This window comes from Melanerpes formicivorus, unplaced genomic scaffold (genome assembly GCF_026170545.1).
Source record: "Melanerpes formicivorus ecotype bairdi unplaced genomic scaffold, bMelFor1.0.p_v2 SCAF_27, whole genome shotgun sequence".
In the NCBI taxonomy this organism is placed as follows: Eukaryota; Metazoa; Chordata; class Aves; order Piciformes; family Picidae; genus Melanerpes; species Melanerpes formicivorus.
This window is the reverse complement of record NW_027142379.1, coordinates 4,042,931-4,064,577: the sequence shown is the minus strand read 5'-3', so window position 1 is coordinate 4,064,577 and position 21,647 is coordinate 4,042,931. Positions and strand designations below refer to the sequence as shown.

Genomic DNA, 21,647 nt, shown 5'->3' with positions numbered 1-21,647 from the left:
GTGTATGACATATACCCACATGCAGCAGCCAGATGAGGCAGCACCAGCAGATGGTGCCCCACAACATGTACTATATCATCTCCTGGGGTTTGCTGAGAACCACACACCAGGAAAACCTCAGCAGAAATGGCTTCCTCTGCACAGTGCATTCAATGTCCCTGAAAGTCAGCAGTAAATCATTTCAGTGTCCATAATTAACAATTTCCAAAATACCAATTCATTTAATTTAAAAAATACTTTTATTTTTAAAATAATTACAGGAAAAGCTTACAATCAACAAAGCTCCTTTACAAGAAATCCAGAGAAAATGACTAATGTACCTGTACTTTTTAAATACAATTAAACATTGAGTCAAGGCCTACTCATTTTCTTACTCTGATTTTTTTCTTTCATTGTTTTCTCTTTGCAGTCTTTCAATCATTTTCTGAATGGAAAAAAACATCGGCTTAGTTTCTGAACACAGGTGAAAGTTCTTTCACTTCTACTTAGAATTCAGGACTCTCACAAGCACTACAATGCAAGAGGCCTCACACACCCTTTTGTCTATAGCAGCAAAAAAAGTGCTTTTCATTTTCAGTGCCCAGTATGACACACCTGGTGTTCTCTTAGATCCAGTGAGCTTGTCTTGCTGTTTGGGTTTCCCCCCCCCGCCTCTGCTTCTATCAATTTACAACCTCACATCCTCCTGAGAGCCAGCTGTCACCTGCCTCACTCTCGGTTTCAGAACCCTACAGGTATTGCTCCACATCTTTTTCTTCCCCTGCTGGTCTTGCACCATCTCCTCTTCCAGCCTCAGCTTTCTCCCTCAACCCTTCACTACTACACCCCATTACCTGTCCGAGTCTGTTCTCCTCTGCAGCCAGGGCTGGCTCAGATGCTTCCCTGTATCTCAGTTATGTTCACGGAACATCACAAGAGTCATATGAACCACTTTTTCAACTCACTGGCCTCCAAAACTGTTGACTAAAACTTTTTCCTGGTACTAAATTATTTCTGGACAGAGGGGAACTGTAAAGAAATCTAGAAACAAAGAAAAAGAAAAGAGAAAGTAGGAATCTTCAGGATTCTAAAAGGTTTGGGTTTACATTATAGGCTACTTGAAAGTACTCCTTAAGAATAATGCAAACTGAGACATGAAGAATTAAAAATGTCTTAAAACATTGTCACAGATATTTAACAATGTTATAAAACATTTTTAATTCCTCATGTAGAGTTAGTGATTACATTCAGCTATAGTGAGTAGCAGTGCTGTTCACTGCAACAACTTGAAATTTGCCTAGAATCTACATGTTGAAAAAATATACATTCCATGTCCAATTAAATTAAGCCTCATTAGGTTTATTAGGTTACACAGCAACTCAAAATGCAAAACTGGCAAAAAAATCCTCATGTTTTGACCTTTTTTATTTTAGTTATAGTATCACATCTTGCCATTTCAAAATCCCATGTGCCTACACCCATGGTTTTCCGTTTTCATTCGCTCAATATTAAAACTGACATTCCCCTTCATAAAAGTCACCAGTTTACAAGTGAATATTCTCAAATATAGGAATTTCCCAACAGCTTGCTATTTGTAGAAACTCACTCACTTTCATCAAAATAGCATACCACAGATAGAGCCACATATTCAACCTTATGTTGCCATCTTAGATTGCTGCTGGCATTTCAGAAACTCCAACTCTACAGAAGGAAAACCACTATTAATTTACTTTGTAAAATGCGTTCAGATATACTAATTAACACTGCCACTCAGAAGTTGGATATTATCATGGATCATGAGGAATAAGCATCTACAAGAAGCTACCTGTACAACATAATCAGATAATACTAGTGTTGAACTCAGCAAAGAGTAAACACAACTCCTTTGTAGCAATGGCTACACTACCTAGCTACAGCACTCTTTCTTCTGGGGCCATGAACTAACATTTAACCTTAGACCTTGTAAGATTCATCCCCTGTTCCTATTTTAAAGGATCACTGAAACAAGTATGCAAACTTCTACACATTACCCTGGAAGAACACTGCCTGGCTGCTAAATCAATATGGTGGCAAAAACCTGGATAATTAACCACATCTCAGATTCTGGTGTCTCTTTTTATGATGCTAACCCAGGAGTTAAAAGCAACAGAATTTCTTTTAGGAATAAAGGGAAATATCCTCTGAAGATAAAAAGTGTGTTTATTCCAAACTGTGTGCCACCCTTGCTGCTATCATTAAGCTGAAGTGCATTATCTTATCACCAATTCCACTGGGGAAAAACCTAGAGCCAAAAATCAAGAGCTATTTATAAGCTGTTTCAAAGCTGTACATCAAAATAAAGCAACTCATCAATGCAAAGCATTTCCTGGTTTCTGTGAGATCAGGATTAGGACTGGATTATTCAGAAGTAGGCACAAAGTCAGGAACTTCCCCACATAACAGGGGAGGCAGTGTCATAGCTAGAATGACAACATGGGAGTCTTTAAACCACATCCCTCTTAAGGTTGCTCTTCACCACAACAGGTAATCCTACAAAATACTGTCAGGATTGGGCAAAAAGGAAGAAATTAATACACAGTCATCCAGAAGAACAGGAAGAATTAGACTATGTACCCAAGTAAAGGAACAAGAGAGGAAAAACCCGCAATTACCACAAGCGAGGATACACCATACACCATAAGGGGAAACCCCTCTGTTCTACCTATGAATCACATTTGTTAAGAATGAAATTTTAACCCAAACCACAAAAGGTACTCTGTACTCACCCTAACTTTTTTTTTTTTTTAATAAAAAGATAGGAAATGGGTTCAAAATTGCTATTGCCTCTTGCACTGCAAGATAAATCTGCCCCAAATGCATAGACTTTGTTCATTAAGTGTGTGAGATACTGGGAGACCAATTTTTGCATGGAAAGCTAATCTAGCATTTGGAATACTATCTGGAATAAAACAAAGCTTTATAGACAGACAGGTCTTCTTTCTGTTTATGTGAAGGGTAGCATTTTGGAGTAAAATAAATAACAAAAAATCCCAACCCAAAAAACTTCCATTCCATGAGAGCTCCCTGTGATGCCTGAATCAAAGCCCCTTGGTCCTTGTCTCATGCTCTTGTTTCTTGTCTTACATGTGGTTGTGAAGCCACAGAACTGCTGCTCCCTTTAGTCCCTACATACCAGCAGAAATTAAGTTGTGGTGTATTTGCAATATGAAGACTGAAATGGTTAATTTAGTAATGTTGATGGCAACCTGTGACAGAACAAGAGGACAGAGTCTCAAGCTGCACCAGGGGAGGTTTAGGCTGGATGTTAGGACAAAGTTCCTCACAGAAAGAGCGATTTGCCATTGGAATGGGCTGCCCAGAGACGTGGTGGAGTTGCCATCACTGGGAGTGTTTCAAAAGAGACTGGATAGGGTGCTTGGTTTAGTTGATCAGATAGTGTTAGATGATAGGTCGGACTCGATCTCAAAGGTCTTTTCCAACCTGGTTAATTCTGTTCTACTGCAAATAAATCCTGCAGTCCAATACACCATGAACAGCTGGGAAAAGTCTCCACTCGTCATGGTACTGGCTAGGATTCAAAGTGGTGACTTCATCTTTGGAAAGTCTATCCTCTGAGATAAAAGATCTGCCTCCATGCTCTTGTTAAACACCTCACCTGCACAGTGCACTCCATACTTACACTATCCACATACATATCCACTTTCTAAATGAGCCTCCTCAAATTACAGTCATCAGTAGATTTTATTTCACAAACACTTTCTTTCACAAAGCACCACATTTTAAGTGATGAAAGATTCAAGCTGTCTCTAATACACACCATTTCTACATTACCACTGACCTGTCTACTATCAAACAGAACTTCTCAACATAACTGGGTTCTTCAATGAAGCTGGCAATGTAGTTACAGTTCAGGTTTAAAAAATGGAAAGGCAGTGAAGTCGTCTTAAATTTTGGAGCCTCACTTGGTATTTTCAAAGGATTGACATCTTTCACATGCGGATAACTGAAAAAGAAAAGCATCAAACAAACAAAAACAACACCACCACCACAAAGCCATCCTAGCATGACCTTTTGTAACTTTTGTCCAGATGTCACATAATGCTTCAGAAAGCACATGAAGACCACAGATCTCTCTTACTGTATTTTCTACAGCAGTTGAGTCCCATTTCACACAAAGCAGAATTACAGATCTTCACATGGGACAGTCACTTCTGATGTTTTTAGGCAGCAACTGCAGCAGGAACTTTTCTGTTACACCTACAGAAAAAGGAAGAAAAGAGGTGCAGTATTATGATAATCATAAAACTCAAAAGCTCATTCTCAAAAAAACTAAACCAAAACAACCCAGGAAAGGATTCTTGTATTAAAAGAAGTCAGGGAATCCTCTTGCCATCTTCTAGATGGTGAAATCCTAAGTGATCCCTTCCCAGGAATTCCCTTCTTCCTTCTACTCTGCATGCTTCTTGTCTCTGCTTCTTTGTTTTTAGGAAACAGTTGGTGAGTTCATCAGTAATATTTTCAATTTCTTGACTGCTCAGTATTATTAAGTGATTTTAATGTCTAACATTATCAGGAGACATGACAACTTGCTCTGCTATCAGGGTAAGTAATTTTCAGCAATTAAGTGTTTCACTGACTCAAAAATCCAAAATTAAACCCATCTCACTAGAAAGAGAAAAAACTACTCCAAAACGTAATTACAAAATCTTTAGAACAGGAGATGTTTCAGAACACGAATGTTTCATTCCTACTGAAATGTCCTTCGCTTTTCCATCCCCCCCAAGTGGAAGGTAGATTTATCTGCTCTGTTTTCATGGAAATTTTTTTTGTTGTCCATCTAATTCTCCTGTCCCACCCTTGTTTCTCCTCTGTGCAATGTTGTCTGTCAGAAAGCAATTCCTTAATATTTGGATGTAATTGTTAGGTCCACTTCATTTACAGCTCATCCCACAGAGAAAATCATAATTAGGTGATTACAAGTCTAGTGAGCCGCAGTCACACTTGTGCCAGTGACTGGTACTCTCTGTGGTTAAAGAGGGAACTTTTCACTGATCACACATTCACTGTACCTCACTTTATCCCATGGCAGCCAGGCTATCTCAGATGCTGTACTACCCATATAGTAAGACTAAAGAGCAAAGTCACAGTATGTTTTTCTTGAAAGCTTTAAAATTGAACAAGCACAAAATGACAGTTCAGGGGCCTCCCCGCTCCTATTCATTTGTATCAAAACCATTATATTACTAAAACTTTTCAACTGGGATCTGAACAGGGCAAGGGATGCTTACTCTCTCATACATTCACTTATGGAATATATGACTGAAGCTTCTATGATGCATTTGCCACCAATAAATCACTGTCGATCTTTCCTTCGGCAAGCTATGGAAAGTAAAAAGTACAGTAATTTGAATAACGGTGGGAAGACCAACGCCCAAGCAAGTTTCTCCATCGCTTTGGCTTCCACTGCTGAATTCAACAATAAGAAGCCAAGAGACCAAGTGAGAAATTGCTTTCCCCAATATACTCCACTGACCTTCACATCTAGCTACTGAAGTAGTGAATCACCCAAAATAAATCTGCACAATATAAGTTTGTACTTTGTGGTTTAATGAACTCCTCCTATCCTATCAAGATTGTAAGAATGGAGTGAGAAATGAATAAATTCTAATCTGATCACTGTGGTCCTTTCAGAAACCTCTAACTACACAACTGAAGTTTCGATTTCCTGCACTTTTAATTAGTGATGATCAAAAGTATATGTCGATATAAAGATACGAGGTCACAGCCCAAATAATTTTATGCTATTCAGCTCCACTTTCCCCAGATTATAATCCATTGCTTCAGAAGCATGCAGTTTCTCTTGCGAAAAATCACTCACATTCTTTCTGCTACTGAACTGCTCAAGTTTTGTCGCTCTCTGCAGCTCTGGAAACAGTTTTCAAAGCTCAAAACATCCTTCCCAAACTCCAAAACATTTTTATGTGCAAAATGAAAAAACTGAGCCCTACTGAACATTACTTTTCTAGGAATTACTATGACCTATCCTTACTTAACAGCATCTTCAATGCAATAGAACAGTAACTTCTCTCCCTCTGCATTTATTAACACACCAGATTTAGATCTCACTTGTCATTCCTGGGCATGAGTAACATGAGTAACAAAATAATAGTGCATGTGTTTAAACAGAAAACAAGTTCCTGGTCTGAAGTGTTTCACACCTCTCACAATGCTGCCAGGTTAGTCTTCACTGGTTTGGAATTTAACACTTCCAGCTTCCTAATTGGCTTAGCATCATAGAAACTTACTCCCTCCATTCTAACATAAATCTTGGAAAAATCCATTTCTACCCAAATCCATCAAATTTTCCAGGTATTCTAAGATGGTCTTTATGTACTACAGGAAAGAATTGCACTATAATTTCTGGTCTCTCCACTTAGTCTAAGAGACGTGTGTGAGCTGACGCGGGTGCTATACTAATCGTCCAGATGATCACAACCTAGCTAGAGCACACAGCATCTACCCTCCAGCCCACGCAAATGTATTTCCTTTCTGAGAAAACCAAGGTGCAGGAGGGAAGGTGACGTATGCATGGGTCCTGCATGAGGACATGGTCATGACGTGGCTGGGACACACATGAAGATCTCGGGACATGCACTCCTTTAACACTACCATAGGATCTTAGTTATAAAATATGCTGTTACCATAATATATGTCACTCTTCTTTCTCACCAGTCTCTGCTTTAGACTTTTGACAGGGTGTCGCGGGTTTCAAATTCGTTTAGACTTGTCTTTTGTTTACAAAACATTCATCCATGGTGTCCCTTTCTTTAAGGCACAGCCTCAAATGGTCACAGAGGGCAAACTTATCTTCAGCCTCATAAATGCATGTTATATTGCTCTTATGTACTTGGTAAGGACTCAGTTAACAGTGATGGGCTCCTTCTACTGTCTCTGTGGCTAGCAGCCATAGTGGCTAGCAGCCATAGTGGCTAGTAAAACGCTTCCCTTTTAAGATTCTAATCTTCCTACTCAATTCACAAAACCTACACCACTAGTGATGTACTGCACTCCATGAAAGGTTTTACATTTGTTTTGCTGAAAATAGCCATATTCATTGGGGTACCCTGTCTTGCCTGAAACAGGTTCCAAGAGAACTCAAAGAACCCATCTCCTGTCTAGAGGTCAGCATTCAACAATCATATCTGGATGATAGCAATCAAGTGTTTCTCCATGCTAAGAAGAACTGTCACAACATCATCTTGTGCTTCTCTGGATTGCAAAGTCTAAAGCGGGGCGGCAAAGCAGGACCTGAAGGAGGTGTCCTCTCAATTCCAGCCTTCTCCTCCTCATACCTATTTTTGACTGGACTGTCAACTCATTACACAAGTGGAGAGACCTGTACAGAAACTGTTGCATTTATTCTTCAGCCTAAGAATCTTTCAAGGCTATGCTCTCTAGCAATACTTGCATTGAAAATTACTCTAATGGACAAAAGCAAGATGGAGTGAAAAGAGAACATGTATCTGGAAAGAAAGACACTTGTGCATTATTGCAAACATACAAAGAAGCTTTGATTGTGAAATGATAATCTGCATGTTATCTGATTCACATCAGCTGCTCTCTGTGTAAGGGTATGCAAAATGTATGCCACACAACAATAAAAATATGCCGTCAGTGTCTGCCCAAAAGTTCACACAGGCAGGTTCAGGTGAACATGGACTCTGCTGAACAGCACTCACTACTCCTTCGACCCCAAGACTATCACCATTTTAAAACAACTACAGGTTTTTATCTGGTATTTAATTTAGCATGACTTGCCTTCTTCAGCTTCCGGCTGAAGACAAACTGTGACATGTCACAGGGAACAAGCAAAGTTAATTCCAGATTCCTTACTTCAGTGGAATCCAGCCAGGGAAGACGTGACTTGCATCCTATCAGAAGTGCACAGTTCAGTGGTCCCCATCAGTTAGCCAGCATATGAGAAGTACCCTAGCATACAGTCACACAGGCAGCAGCAAACATATTTCTACTAGCTAGCCTCAGCCAGCACTTGATAAACAGCTGGGTGAAATTTCAGCTTTCATACCATCACTTTGTAAGGAGATGCTAATTTTTAAGTGCTTACCGCTCCATTAAGATAAAACCAAAATTAACTATTAGGGCAGAAGTTTTCTGTGTCAGAAATCACCCTCTGACTTGCTGCTCTGTATTGCAAACAGGTCAAATGTTTTGCACTACCCATAAGAGACACAGTGGTAACACACCATGGAGAGCTTGAACTTTACAAAAATTGAGCTCTGGTCACGGCACTCAAGACATTGCCAAATCAGCTGATATGGGATTTTTCTATACATAAAACACCCTCTTTTTTTGAGCTTAAGGTTTTTAAACAGGATACTGACCTGCTATGCCTAACAGGAACAAATACAGAGCAAACTGTAATCTAGATAGGGGTGAATATCTTTCACAGTAACAAAGCCCTGCAGACATGGGAAATTCAGCCTATTACATCATTTATGTTAGGACCAAAGATGTCTTTGCTCTATCAATGTTAGTAATGAAATAATTTTCAACATGAGTGAAAGGGAAAGAACCAGGAACACTCCTTAGCTCTGAATCAGACAATGACACCCACAAAGAATTTTCCTAGCAACAAGATTTTTTAATTGGGTTTTATGTTCAAATTCACATGTCAGGCCTCTACCATGGAAATTTGCCCTTGTAATCACTACTAAATTTGCATTTTTATTCATTATTTTTCTGTGGTGTGTATCCCTCAAAACTTCCCCTCTTATGACTGAGCCAAACTGCAACTTTTAGCTCTTTTTTGTATTTCAGTTGACTCATCAATCTAAGGTGAAAAGGCAGAACCATGTATTTCACCTGGATATACTTACAAGGTGGAATTTTACACACCATCTATACCAAGTGAAAAAGAAAGCACAGCCTCATTTGATCCAGCATCCTTACCTCCCTGACATGAGTCCTATTAAAAACAGCAGCTGCACATAATCCACTCCAACCCCCTTTCAGAAAGCTCTCCTGAATCTTGTTTGACAGGACCAGCAGAGGATGCCTATGAAAGATACTTCTGCAGTAGAATCTGAGTCACTTGTCACTTATGATTTGTTAATAGATTATTGATTTTTAAAAGGAATAAAAATACTACAGGAGCTGTAAACTTGTCTCATGGCTTTGTGAAACTATGTAAGCTTTTGTTACCCACAACATCCTGCAGCAAGGAGCTCCTCTGCTTAACTACACTGAGATGAAGGAAATCTCCACTTCATTTGGAATCCAACACCTCAGCTTGTTTCACTGTCTCTTCTTCAGCTAAAGAAATAGTGCCTCTTTAACCCTTTGTCAGCTCAGAGAGTTATGTGTCTCTAATGTCTTTCCTCATTGACATAACTTCCAGCTTGAACAGTTTGAGTCTACTTAGCTATCTCTTCCATTTTCATTCCAGTGGTCATCTGCTTTGCCACTACCTGCATCCAGATCTGGAGCCAGAACCACATACATTATTGAAGATGTAGGTGCATCTCAGATGTAGACAGCAGAGCTTTGTTCTCCTTTCCAAGTAGGACCTAGTGTTCTGCTTTTTAGTTAACACCAGGTATTGAAGGTGAACACACAGGAATGCAAGAGTGGCCATGGGTAGGACATGAGACAACGGGGAAGCCTCTGTCCCTCCCTAGTAAATCCCACATAATCAATTTGAAGCAAATGGGCGAAGTGAGCAAGAGAAAACGAAATTCAGAACCCGAACTTTAAAGAAATACAGGTAGGTTGCCCTGCAGAATTTTGAATGCCAGCCAGCACTGAGGTTGTATCTCAACAGCTTTTGTCGCTATCTAGTAATGAATCTAGGCCATCTGCTTAGCATGTGTGACCAGAGCCCCGAGTAAGGCAAGACAATATTCTCTGCTTGTTGTTTGTTAACATCCTGTGGTGTGATAATCCAACACTGGCCTCTTGACCTTCAATTCTCATTTAAGCATTAACTTACATTTCTTAAATTTAGAAAGTGAGAATAGTTTGGCAACAACTTAAGTTTGCCAGTGTATGTACCAGCCTCTTTCCACTGCAAAACAGTAATACTGAAAAAAAGGACTCTTTTGCCTTCGGGCTATTTTCTCCTGTAGTTAAAATGAAAAAAAATTAAAAAAACAACAACTAACCAACCAATGCAGACCTGATGGCACCAGTCTGCCCAAACAGATAACTGCAGAGCTGAAATATGTAGCCTGCCTCTGTTAAAGCTTGTTTGAATAACTTAATAGAAATGCAGAGAAGATACCTCCCCATGGCTGATTCTCAAATGGACAGAAGACCTGCCAGAAAACTTCCTACTTTGTCCCCTGTATCCCACCACAGTGTATGATGGAAGGAAAAAGCCAACAGGAAGGATTTCTGATTTTTTTTCTAGGTGCGTGAATGCACACTCTGAAGTTAAAATCACTGCAGTTATGATCCCAAGACAAGCCAGAGCTGCCTTAAAAGCCAATCTTTACTCAGCACATTGCTTTATTCATTGGAGTTTATATCATAAATAATAAATGTGCTCAAGTAATTGTACCTCAAGAGAAAGAGCACAAGAACTGAATTCCTTATTCTGATTACGTGACACCACAATATAGCAGCACCCACTTATGGGAGGGGCTGCACAGACCTTTTAGACCTTCTAAAGGGAACATCACAGCAGCTAAAAGACATAGTGGAAAAACACACACTTGAAAATATACATGATGTACATATTTCCCAGGTATCAACCTATGCAAATAGGAAAGCTGAGAAGTCGGAGACAGTAGTGACAGCACAAGGCACTGGAGCTCCTCCACTGCAAGCTCTGCTTGTCTGGCTGAAAAATGGATGTGAATGCATTTGGAAAAACCAGTTCGTGTTGCACTTTGGGAGTCTGAACTCAGTCTGCTCCTTGTCCATCTTACCAATATCTAATCTCTTTCCCAAATGCTACAAAACCAGGCTCAAGTCCTTCCTTCTACCATACTCCAAGCTCATCACCAACCACAAGAAGCAACAATCAAGGCAAAAACACTCAGCATGAAGCACAGGTAAATTCTCTGTCAAAGCACTTGGGACCTAACTCTCCTGCAGTGCTAGAAACCTGAACTGCTAACAAGCATTTTAAAGGAATGCGTGACTGACTGACCCATAATTAAGTTGTCCAGGACTGGTCTTAATTTGTGTTTCGGCACAGTAACTGAAAATTTCTCTACAACAACTCAAAAGTAGTCCTGTTCATGTAAACTCTGACTTCTCTTTCAAATACTTCAGGGTGGCAGAAAACAGCTCAACAGGTTTTCATGTGGAGTTGCTCACTAGCTATCAAATAAGAGTTCCTTAACCTTGTGAGACACCACAAGTTGATTCTGTCCTGAAAACATAGAAGCATTTACTGACTTTCCAAGGCAAAGTATGAAAGAAAGCATCCTTATCCCTCACTCCATTCTTCAGAGTGACCTCCCTCATAAGCACAAGCACTGTTCCAGTTTCAGCTACTGAGAGTGCCTGCCAGATCTCAGTTTCTTTCCAATCCCCACAATGCACTCGTAGTCTTAAGCCCCTCAGGATTATTATATTGAGTATTTATACCACACTGCACCAACGGTCAACAAACCACAGTGACACCACGCAAGAACATCCTCATCTGATTTAATCTCTTTACAATACCTCCATCTTGCTTACAAAGAAACACGCAACACCTAGGTCCAGAACACTTAGGTGTTCTTGGAAATCATAATGAACAAGAACTTGAAGGATCTATTCCATTTTCCACCCATATGCCAACAAAATCAGTAAGCCAAGCTCACAGTACTGTGTGTCATCAGCAGTGCATTTGCACTGGTCTCTACAGTTCTTAACCTACGAAGTGTGAAGCAAAACTATCAGAGGTTAACACTTGCATTACTTTGTGGGTATATCAGGAACCCTTTTAGCAGGTTTGGCACACATTGAACTAAGAGAAAATTGGCAACTGAAGTTTTCATACTGGCAACACTTAACTGCAGAAACAGATACTCAAAACCCTAAACAAACAGCACTAACTAGCTCTTGTGAAGGTATTCTGCTTCTTGTCAATGTTGGTCCTTTCAATGAAAAGTTCCTTCAAACACAGGTTTTATGAAAACATTCCTGTCAACTATTTTCAGACCATTTTTTATTAACCCACTAAACCAAAATCCTCTCTTTAACAAAAAAAAAAAAAAAACCACCACCAAACCAACCAACCAAAAAAAACCCAACAAAACCTATTGATATTCTTGCAGGAAAAAATCACTCCAAGAATGAGTCACTTCTGGGGTTTTTTGGCACTTTCTCCTGAAAGTGAGTACTTGCCCTAATTAGGGATAATATTCAGCTAGTTAAAACCGCTGTTCTAATCCTCTATGGCAACTCCTTGCTTCATTTGTCCTTGGCACACAAGTGATCCAAGGGACCATTTTCCCACATCACCCTTTTTCATGGCAGGACTGGTACCACGTAAGTTAGAGAATCAGTAAGATTAATACTATAACCCATGAGAAGCAAGCAACAAGGAAAACACATTTAATGCTGTCTCCTTTTTCTTACCTTTCCTTAGAAGCATAACCATGACTTCACTCCTTTTTTAAAAATACTAATACATCATGGAGTCCATTGCATTTATCTGATTAAAACTTGGAACATGTATTAAAAATGCCCTGCAACACAGAGACAGATTCCTGGATTTAATTCAAGTACTGACATGGTTGTTCTTGCTCAACAGAAAACTCCTCAGTCACCTGTTCAATAAGGTAGAGATTTTGGAGGTTTGGAATCACAGGCATCTGCGAAGCAAGTGTGCTCCATTCTACAGGGTCTATTAAACTCACACAGGTTAGTGCTGTATTTTTTTAACTACCTATTATTTATTAACCTAATATGTATAATAAAATTATTTTTTCCATTTTTCAAATGCATGAAGATCATGAACCTCAGCTGCTGCTTGACTGAAGAGAAAGACTGAGAAAAAGCTAACAAAGTAAAGAGGTGGCTATGTCCTTCTAATGGCTTTTAAAATCAGATGAAACCCAACTGTCACTCAACCCTCTATTCAAATCTTCATCACATTTACACAGGTCTCCCTACTGAGCAGAATAAGAATACTAAAGGCTTACCTTCCATAGATTATTGCTTAGAATTGGGAGATCTGCAAACAGAAGGCAACTTCTACTATTCAAAATTCTTTAACATGGGCCCTGAACACAGCTAGAAAGGGTTAAATCATCAGACCATGATCACGAATAGGTGGCTATCACCTTCATCAGACCTGCGAATGCTGCTATGCTTCCTATGACTCTACTGTCAGTAATCTTGTACAAGCATGCTACTATAGTAGGAATATGAAAAACACCTGCACACAAACTGAAGAACACCAAATACCACATTCAGAGTGACTCTAGCTGTGTACAACTTTGTTCTGGGGACAGAGAAAGGAGATGAGCACCTTGATCAACAAGATGCCAAATACCTCAACGAAACCGAAAGTTCTCTCCCACATTCACCACTGATCAGGTTTGCAAGGAGAAAGAAAAAAAGAAGGTTAAAAATGCAAGCTTTCAGTTGAAAAAGACACATAAAATAAGGGTCTGAACTGAGAGGAGTCAGATCCTATGTGAAAAGTTTTCCAGACTTTGAAGTTGTACAGAACAGAGTTAGTCAGCATGTGTCATTTATCTTTAGATATTTTCTATTAAAAAAAAAAAGAGAGGAAAAAAAGAGCCCCACATACTACAAAATGCATAAACAATCCACTAAACCAACAGCAAAACACAAACACTATTTCCCTTCCCAGATTCCCGATTCACAAGTATTGTCTCCCATGAACATACTGGCATAATGCTAATTACTCTTCCATGAAAATGAAGGTGAGGCTTTTGAAGTGTTCCTTAGAGTTTTTCAGGTATAGCCTATTTTACATGGTTTTCTTATAATGCTGTTTCAGTCTAAAGCTGTACCACATAGAAAGAAAGTGAGATAAATCAACTAACTTTTTGTAATTGTGCATCAAAACCAAGCCAAACTAGTATCTGCCCCAATACTTAAGATGTAACACAAACATTAAGTTTTGTTAACTGAGTTTGTGCTGTTTCTGGGTTGCTCAGTACACTCCAAGCCATCACCACCTCAGCAGGCACATCCAATAAATATGGTTAAACCAAGACCTGTTCCTTCCACCCACTGCACCTCAAAGCCTGCAGCCCATTCAAATTACACCTGGACTACAACTAAAACTTGTTTTTCATACTCTGTGGCCTCCAATTGACACATACAGTAGATTTCCATATGTAGTTTTGCATGCAATGGTGGGTGAAGTAGCTACCCACCCAATATTGATCACACTGAATGCTACAAAACTTGAAACCAGTGTGCAAACAATTTTATTTTACACAGTATCACAGTATCACTTAGGTTGGAAAGGACCTCAAGGATCATCGAGTCCAACCTATCAACACAGACCCCATGACTAGACCATAGCACCAAGTGCCACGTCCAATCTCCTCTTGAACGCCTCCAGGGACAATGACTCAACCACCTCCCTGGGCAACCCGTTCCAATGATGAATGACTCGCTCAGTGAAGAACTTCCTCCTCACCTCAAGTCTAAACCTCCCCTGGCGCAGCTTGAGACTGTCCCCTTGTTCTGGTGCTGGTTGCCTGGGAGAAGAGACCAACCCCCTCCTGGCCACAACTACCCCTCAGGGAGTTGTAGAGGGCAATGAGGTCACCCCTGAGCCTCCTCTTCTCCAGGCTAAACAATCCCAGCTCCCTCAGCCGCTCCTCATAGGGCTTGTGTTCAAGGCCTCTCCCCAGCCTTGTTGCCCTTCTCTGGACATGTTCAAGCGTTTCAATGTCCTTCTTAAACTGAGGGGCCCAGAACTGGACACAGGACTCAAGGTGCGGCCTAACCAAAGCCAAAGCAGAGTACAGGGGCACAATGACCTCCCTGCTCCTGCTGGCCACACTATTCCTAATGCAGGCCAGGATGCCATTGGCCCTCTTGGCCACCTGGGCACACTGCTGGCTCATATTCAGGTGGCTGTCGATCAGCACCCCCAGGTCCCTCTCTGTTTGGGAGCTCTCCAGCCACTCTGACCCCAGCCTGTAGCTCTGCATGGGATTGCCGTAGCCAAAGTGCAGCACTCAGCACTTGGACTTGTTGAATGCCATCCCATTGGACTCTGCCCATCTGTCCAGTCGGTCGAGGTCCGACACATTTCACATAATGGTACAGACTTCTGAGCAGCAAGGGGAGTATTTGCCTCAGAACTACACTCTAAATAAAGAAAACTATTCATTTTATACACTGCACACAGGATTACAAAGATAGAAGCCAACAGACCCCTGAACCAGAAAAGAACAACTCAGCAATATTATGCAAGAGTTCAGTGTCAAGTGACTGCTCACTCTTGACTTCAGTACTGTGATACATACCACAAAATGCAGTGGGTTAGGTATCAGTAACAAGATCTGTAAACACTTTAAAAACAGTACATTTGCATTATAAGCAGGAGATAAGTGAAAGGTGCATGCAAGGGAAAAGAATTGCATTAAGACATACAGTAATAAAAAAGATGATTTAATATCTCAAAACAAAGAATCTTGTTGGAGGGTTTTGTCACAAACATTTTAAATGTGATGGTATAAAGACTGACTATGCACCTAAGCATAGGCTAACTCTCTTTGCAAAAGATGACAGGTAAAACCACCTTCAGACAGGAAGCCAACTTTCTTCCTGTTGTTTAATCAACAATTACTAACATGAGAATGCTTGCTTCTTCACTTAATGGCACAGGATTTGTGAAAGGATAAATAAATACAGACAATAAAAAAAGGTAATTGATTCCTCTTTAGAACATTTTGTGTGGCAGTAGCATAGACTATGGCATACCCTATGGGGGAGTGGGACAGCGCATGAGGGAAAAAGTGTTTCATGCAGAAAGCGCAATGAGACTGCCAAAAGTTGAGTGTGGGCTTGTCTCACACCAGTCAATGAATGTAGGTAAAATCCCTCTCGCTTTATAAAAATTCCAAAGTGTCATCAGGGGAGGAAAAACAAAAGTAATTATTCTTCCCATACAGGTAGAACATATGAAAAAATGTGTAATAAAACCTCTTTTACATGACGCCCCCATCTTTTTCCCCCCAGAGAAAGCAGAGTATAAATACACTGAAAAGCTTAATGACAATTGAGCAGCTCTCATCATATCCCAACTCAAATACTAGCATATAGATAATTAAAACACTGACACAATGTGCAAAGTACTGATCTTCAGCTGTATTTCTGCAGTCATGCTTCTGACAGCAGCTTATGGAGCACCACTACAAGAGGAAAAAGTGCTACTTCTTGACACTTTGATAGATGACATAAAACTACTGGAAAAAAGCAAGGACGTAAGTGCTTGATTTTCTTTTCTTGTATGATTCTTAACTATTTATCTTTTCTGTGTATTTTTGTAGAAAAATTAACATTTTTCTCCCCCTTCTCTACAGAGCATTTATCTTGAATTTTACACACCAACTGAGAAACAGGTAAGTTTAAATATTCTGTTTCCAGAACGATTTCTAAGATAAGCCTACCTTTAAAAAGATATATTGTTGAGATGTACCAAAACTACTTACTTATTGGAAGGGCAAATATAAAACACAAATCTGAACAGTCTGAACTGTGTAGGGAGTGCAGTTTCTTAGAGACTTTTGCTTTAGACTTGCATTCTCAAACATCAACAGGCTGATTATTACCTCATCATGCTGTGCACTATGTAACAAAATGCATCCTCCCTATTCAACCTGCATATTAGCACATGGTTGAACTCACAGGGGAAAAAAAGTATTTTAAGAATTATTTAAATGATGTATAAGACTCACAGGAGGCAATCCTCTTGTAGTGACACTAACACAAGAACTATTTTGGGACTGAAACTAGATTAAGAAAGAGATTACACAGAGCAGTATCTACGTGAAATTGTCTGCATGTTATCTGAACTTGATGCAGCCACTAATGTATTCTGTTTAAGATGTTCCAAGTCTTCTATATCCCACCAATGAAAAAAACCTCAGTTATGGTCCACCTAATTCCTCTCAGGAACAAAACTTTAGCAAGCCATTCTGGAGATATATAATCTATATATATATATATATTTTCATGTTTTATGGTATTTAGTTAATGCCTAAGACTTCGTTCCACAGTAATACTATCATTATGATTTCTTCTTTGTAAAAAAACCAATTGCATATCAGAGTGCAGTGAACATTCTAAGCACAGATTTAAAACAGAATACTCAACAGCCAGCTGATCTGTGCAACTTCAGTGTGCAAATATATCACCAAACAAGAGCACTATTTAGCATTGTGAAGTAGTTAAAATCTTTATGCAAGTTATCTGTTAACTACTTTGAACTTTCAATGAAGTTCTTAATCAAGAAGAATTCTCACTTAACGATACTTTTGTTTCAGTAAAGATTTAAAGCCAGATTCTGCAACCACTTCCTTATCTGAGTCACTTTCCTCATATGCTGGCAACATCCAGACAAAGCACTACCTCAGAGCTCCAGTGCTTAAATGCAAATATATGGGGCTGATTGATAACATTGGCTCTGAGCGTCCGACATAGCTTCCCATTCATCATATTCAAAAGCTAGATCAGATGCAGACAATAACCCAAGTCCACTACCTAAGGCCACTGAAAACCAACAGAGGTTTTGACTACTAACTTTTGTTGACACATGATTTCTGCAAGACAAACAGAAATAAGGCTTGGTTTAGAAGCAAATACAACTTCGTGTTCCCAAAAGAACACTTCAAGTATCCTGTAGAAAGTACTCTCCAAAAGCTACAGTAACCTACCATAGAACTGAGACCAGACGTAACATCTTACAATGCAACTGTAAGGGGAGCATTCTGGAAAACCAACAGCTTAATTTCTGATAGGAGGATAAAGAACCTGAGAAACAGAGATTTGTTTTTTTTAAATTAATCAGTTGCCCTGAACAAGCAAAATATAGTTGGACAGATAGAGATATATTTTAAAACCATTTTGCTGACTGTTTTAGGAGTGCAGCTGGCAAACTCTACAATGTTACTGGAAAGAAATCGGCACCTTGGAGAATGAAATTGAAGATGAGCATTTTGTTACTCTTCAAAGTATCAGAAAGAATCTCCACAGACTTATGGTAGGCAATCTTTTTAACCAGTTTTGAAACAAAAAGTAAAAAAGGTGTTTCAGCATTGGTGAAAAATGACACCAGAATTAGTGAGTTTATACCTCAAGGCCTGTGTTATCATCTCTTGATTTTATACAGCAATAAAATAGCATTAAATTATATGACAACAGCTATTTGAATTCCAATCTGGTACAGTAACACAGATTTGAGCTCTACTAGTTACAGAAGTCACCATTTCAAAAAAATCTGACACTGATTTTCTTTATTGAATCATTCAAGGCATCCTGACAAAAACTTCCTTTCAGGAGGCTGTATTTACACAAGGAATGACTTTGAAAACTGTGTCAGAAATTTATGGCTGTAAAGGACCCCATAATGTATGTAATGCACCTTGGCATACTACATAATTTCCATGGCTAAGAGATCCTTGTACCTCTGAAAATCCTTTCCAAGCTAGAAATAAATATTGCAGCAGGGGCAAATCTCACCAACAAGAGCATGGATGTGTGAACTTAATATACAGAAATTGATGTATTATTGCTAAGATTAGGTGGCAAGAGAGCTACCACCAATCAACAAGAGCAATCTGTATTGCAGGAATTAACTCCTCAAGGAGCTGAATGCAAGGCCTGTGAAGCTAATGACACGGAAAACTTTCCTGTATTTCACCAAGAGCTGCTCAACTTTCTGAGATCTCTGCGGAAGGCACACAGATAACCACTCTTCTTTTGACAGCTACATTATTTATTTAAATATTTAATTATGATTAATTTATATGTTTTGCTCTGTGGCTTACTAGCTTACAGCCCATTTAGGGACCACTCTATGTTCTCAGTCTGGATGATAAGAAACTCTGTTCAAAGATCACATTTGATCCTTTCTGTAAGCCCTACGGGCTTGAAATGAACTTTGGGAAAGTAATTGATTGTCACTTTGTCAATGAACTTACAGACAACTATTTATTGAAACAACTACCAAAAGTTACTTTTAATTATATTTAATAAATTTCAATAACCTATAAAACTGAGGTGTAGTCTTCTTTGTTAACTAATACTGTCTTTCACTGGTGACCTAACACACTGCTTGGTGGTTGTTTTTTTTGAGCAAACCCAAACCACACAAAAAAGCATTTAGCAATACACAAGTGTACAGGTACCAGACTTAAAACAAGACCTCTACAGATAACCTTTTTAAAGCAATATTAAATACCAGGTTGCACTGGCATTCAATACAAGGTAGAGAGATAATAGTAATGAGTTTCTTCCCCCAGAGAATGAAACCCACAACACCAAACATATTTTGTAAGCTGTTCTGCTAAGCTACACCGGGTTTCTGCTAGCATGTTTTTGCAGGATACATTTTGTTTCTTGTTGGTGTGATCATAACACACTAGTTCTCAGAACTACCTTCACAAACTGGGAAACATTTTTTTAAGTGGATTTAGGTGGGATATTAGTAACAAGTTCTGCACCATGAGGCTGGTGGAACGCTACAACAGGTTGCCCAGGGAGGTAGTAGATGACCCATCCCTGGAGATATTTAACGTCAGGCTCAACAAGGCTCTGAGCAACCTGATCTCATGGAGGATGTCCCTCCTCACTGCAAAGAGGGTTGAACTAGATGACTGTGGGTCCCTTCCAACCACACTCATTCTGTGTATCTACAATTATGAAAACACACCTGAAATAGTAACAATGCAGGTAACTGAGGTACCAGCATCCCAGAACACTGACACAGCAAATTCTTTCCAGCAACAACTGACCTAAAAACTGGTAATTCATGTGTAAATCCACATGAACATATATTGCCTTAAACATTCACACAAATCCTTTTGTGGAACCTCAGAAATGTGCTTACTTCAGATGAAGATGGAGTCAGTTGTGTGCATTGTTTTACGCTGAAAGAAACAAGAGGAGCGTATTTTACAACCCAAGAGCTTGCCCTCAATGCTAACAACAAAAGCTGTACAGATAAAAAGTCAGTCTAGAACAAGTTATCAGCTTATCCCTTCAGTCTTTGATGTATTTTGCTGATAGGTGTGGCATAGAGCATCTCACATTATACTTTAAAACAGACTAACAGTGGTAAGATAAGCAGGCCTTGTGCATGCTGCAAAGAGAAAATAGACGTTAATGGTAACTTTCTGCAAAAACTAGGAAAAGTACTTACAGTGCTGGTATCTGCTGCTCTACTTATCTTCTCTCCCCCAGCAAAGGAGTACTCAGTCCCCACCCACAAGGACTTGAAAAATACTGTCAGTCATCCCAACCACAAAGAGATCAGCTCCACCCTCTTCTCAAATCAGGTGCATTCCAAACGACTCTCTGTAGTAACAGCAATATCCAAACACAGTATGACATAGAAGACAAGAAAGCAGGCACGAAATCTACTTGTAAAAGTTCTACCTTGTCAATTTCTGAAGAATGCTTCTCTTCACATTGATTCCTTCTCCATAAAATCTTACCAGCAGCATCCAAGAATGAAACCTTCTTCACACAAAATGAAACATTATATAAAGATATAGGAAGTACTGAGCCTATCAGATAAAAAAGAGACTAGTCTGAAAAACATCTACAAGAATGTAAGAAAGATGTGAATTTTACTGACAGATTCTAACTAGTACTGACAACCACAGAGGAATTCTTGCATGCAGAATCTTGCAGGACCACCCATACCTAAGTGACCACCACAGTAAGATCAAGTAAGGCTGAGATTGCCTAGCAGTGACACTAACTTGTAGAGGCAAACCTGTAGAGACCTTAACACTTGGTGGGCTCCCCCTCACACTGTGTCCAAAAAACTTGGTACAGGAAGCTAGAGTATAAAGCTTTAGTAGATGTAGGTTCACAGTGCACTCTGATGCCATCAAACTACAAGGACTGCAACCCATCTGTATTACTGGTGTGACAAGAGGATTCCCTCAGTTGGATGCATTGGAAGCAGAGCACTGGAATGCAAGCCCCAGTTTGCTTTCACTTGGAGGGGTGGAAGGAGACACTGGAATTAACTGCCCCAGGTGTGGAACAGCTCCACCATTTGGACTGATCCAGACTGTGCTGGAACAGTGAAGCTCCAGAGCATCTGAAGCGAGAAGTCTTCTGTGTACCATAAGACATCTCATTACGAGTGAGAAAGGACAGCAAATGCTGTACAGTGTGTGATGGTAACTGCTGGGCATGACATAGATGGTAAAAAAATAAGGAGTGGAGAATGTCTTGGTGTTGAGTCTGCTGGTACTCAGTACCACACTGCCATCATGCCAACTTCAAAATCAAAGTGCTGCCTGAAGCAAAGTACCATGGGGCTTGAAGTTCAGATTGTAACACCAGAAGCTTTCTATTAGGGCTGCTGCCTCCAGTTACTATGTTTTTGAGTTGCTGGTCTTTTTTGCCAGGGCAGGATGTGGGTTGTGGGGGAGAAGGTGTAAGGGGGGGTCACTGGCTTCTGCTGCTGGATTTTGCTG

General features: G+C 39.7%; 1 long non-coding RNA gene across 2 annotated transcripts; it reads right to left on the bottom strand.

Moving 5' to 3' along the window:
- Positions 1-288: 288 nt before the first annotated feature.
- Positions 289-20,387, bottom strand: LOC137449013 (uncharacterized). Of its 2 annotated transcripts, XR_010989290.1 has the most exons (4): positions 20,354-20,387; positions 4,118-4,236; positions 3,818-3,982; positions 289-1,020 (listed from the first exon to the last, which is right to left on the bottom strand). It is a non-coding gene; the product is annotated as an uncharacterized lncRNA (long non-coding RNA). The 2 variants fall into 2 exon arrangements; XR_010989289.1 differs by having other exon boundaries at positions 3,818-4,236.
- Between the last annotated feature and the right edge of the window lie 1,260 nt (positions 20,388-21,647).